This window comes from Octopus bimaculoides, chromosome 14 (genome assembly GCF_001194135.2).
Source record: "Octopus bimaculoides isolate UCB-OBI-ISO-001 chromosome 14, ASM119413v2, whole genome shotgun sequence".
Classification (NCBI taxonomy): domain Eukaryota; kingdom Metazoa; phylum Mollusca; class Cephalopoda; order Octopoda; family Octopodidae; genus Octopus; species Octopus bimaculoides.
The window spans coordinates 23017962-23020725 of NC_068994.1; the positions used below are offsets into that span (position 1 = coordinate 23017962).

General features: G+C 43.6%; 1 long non-coding RNA gene across 2 annotated transcripts in view; it reads right to left on the reverse strand.

Annotated features, from left to right (window-relative positions):
* The window catches only part of LOC128249377 (uncharacterized), a 55136-nt gene that overhangs the window by 51267 nt on the left and 1105 nt on the right, over positions 1 to 2764 (reverse strand). The gene's annotated exons all lie outside the window — the stretch shown is intronic.

Consider the following 2764-nt stretch of genomic DNA (forward strand, 5'->3'; position numbering starts at 1 on the left):
ATGTGATCATTGGCAGAATTAATTTCGGGAACTCGCCTTTTTTGAAGTTGGTAATAATCTTCAGCAAGCTTATTTCTATACCTAAGCCACAGAGAGACCGGGTCTGATACCTCACAAATATGCAAAATAATGGCAAAGAGGGCTCTGAGACTTTTAGGAGAGCGCGAATTGGCAGCTTCAGCAAGAGTTGCATCCCACTTTGAATCATCCTCGAGCAGGCCATGTCTTAGGCATGCCTCCCTGAAGGTGGAACAGATCTCGCCGTTCATGAAGGAGCAAGCGAAGGTAAAAGCACTCCTGTTGACTTGGGTGAACGGTATATACCCTGCCGAGGCAAGTTTCAAGCTTCACAGTGGGGAAGCCATCAACCTGCCTGCCTATCCTCTGTCGCTGCCATGTATTGTTGCTCCAAGTGTAATATGATGGTACTTGATGGTAGAGCAATGTTTCAGCAAATGTATCTACGTTACAGAGCTTGAAAAAGGCAGTTAGGGTAGTGTCTTTAGGGTATTCGACAACAGTTGCAGCAGTTGAAGGCGTGAAGTAAATGAGTTGACCATTCTCAAGGTGGGTTGTGAGCTGTTGAATAGGCAGATGCCTTTGATGAAAAGGAAAACCAAAAATTCTCCAGAATGCTTCATTGCTGCTTATGTATCTGCCGACTTGGTATTGTGCTACCTCGTCTCGGTTACCATCTTGCTGCAGAGAGAACGTAACCGCATCTGTCCCTTTATTTATATATTTTCAGATGTATTTGATAGACTTGATTGAACTGCAAAACTCTACGTTGATATGAGCATTAAACACTTTGGACAGAAGCGGGAAAAATGGCACGATCTACCTGTTGTCTACTTTGTGGTGCCCTACCTTAACCGTGAGCCCACCGTCTTCAGGACGCCTTTGCCTGTATAGCGTGTAGCTATTGTTGCCCATCTGAGTATGAAGCTGGAACTTCTTGGGAAACCCTTTCATGCATTTCGAATCTCTGAAGCATGGTGAATGAATGTTAAATCCATACCCACAAGGTCCATGAATCATGTTTGAGCATACTATCTGAAAAAGATCTGGGTCTACTGCTGGAGCAGGCAGTTCTGCTGATATCAGGCTGTCTATTTTGTTTGAATTGATTTTTGAGGACAACCATAACAAAATATAGGCGTGCGGAAGACCTCTTTTTTGCCACTCGACAGTATACATGTCGCATCTAACACTCCCGAATATCTGTCCTATCTTGATCAAATCCATGAGTTTCTGTAGCTTCAACCGAAAAACTCGTGCAAGAAGATCATGCCTATCAGCGGGCCTCTGACTGTTTAATAGTTCAATTTCAATTTCAATCCACTTGGGGTTGCAAGTAAAGGTTATGAATAAATCCGGGCGACCAAAATGACGTACAAACGTCATGGCATCTTGCGTTCTCTCATGCATATACCGCGGACCCCCGGTAAATGTAGATGGTAAAATGCAGACCTGTCCAATATCTTGAGGCGCGATGTAATTGATTATGCCATCCCGAAGGTGGATATAATTCTCAGACCTTAGCTTTTTTTGATTATGGCGAATGAAACGCAACCTTTCCGACTCCATCTTGGCGTAGATATCCACAACAAATTGATGGAACAGCTCACGTGAACAATGGAGATGATTCATTGAGTTTCCTTGAGTCATTAAGCGATATGAATAGAATTCCATGCATGAAACGTTTTTGCTGGTACATTTGTCTGGTCTTTGTGGATGATGTTGAGGAATACCGAAATGGTACCCATCCTCACTGTAAACGAATAGCAAGGGGTACTGGAGCGCATCGTATGCCCTATGAGATTCGTGTATTCGTTGGATGCTGTTATCGCGGCATGACAAAACAATATCCCTTGGATTAGAGGGTTCACCTTGAAGAACAATGGCGACTTCATTGCAAGATGGTTGATTATACCGGCCTGCATGCTCACCAAATGGACGTTTATCAGCATCTATGACAACATTAAAATTGGGGCCTGACGCTATCTCTAAAGCATACTTGAAACTCTTAAGATAACTATTTGTTTCATGAAGCATTTCCTGTAGCTGCAATATCAGTTGGAAGTTAGTCCCAGGTGATATCTTATTTCGTTTTACTGCCTGTTCTTAGTAGCTGCAAACGAAATATAGTTGAAGACACTGAGGCTCTTGGAATGCATCACGTTGAAGAGGTCCTATCCTGTGGTAAACCTGACCCTGAACTTTGAATGTAGGCATGAATCCATCCTCTCGGATGATATTGGCACCGAAAGAGGTCATTTGAAACGCACAATTATACTTTCTTATGTTGCGTAGGAAGTGTCTTGAATCAGTAGTTGTTCCCTCAAGAAGCTCCTGCAGTGGTTTTGGGGGATCCTCCAAAGCAGGTAATTTGACTTTTCCACCTGAACAGCACATTGCAGCAGGTTCTTCTGGCCACTTATTTGCAGAACAGAATGAGCAAATAACTCTCATATTGGAAATGGAGATTTCAGGGTAGGATGAATAATCGATGTCTGGCTTATAATCGAACGCCTGTAATAACCATCTGGAACTGCATGGTTTCATTACACCTTTGCGAATACTTTTACGATGGGCGATGGTGTTCAGGCGGTCTCGTCTCACTTCCAGGGGCTCGAAAGCTCTTGCAGCAGCAGTTGAAGAAGCATGAGTAGCAAGGCGAAGAGCTCGATGTTCATCATCTTCAGAAGCTCTAGTGGCAGCAGTTGAAGCAGTGTTTCTTGCTCGATGCAGGGTTCGTTGGTCT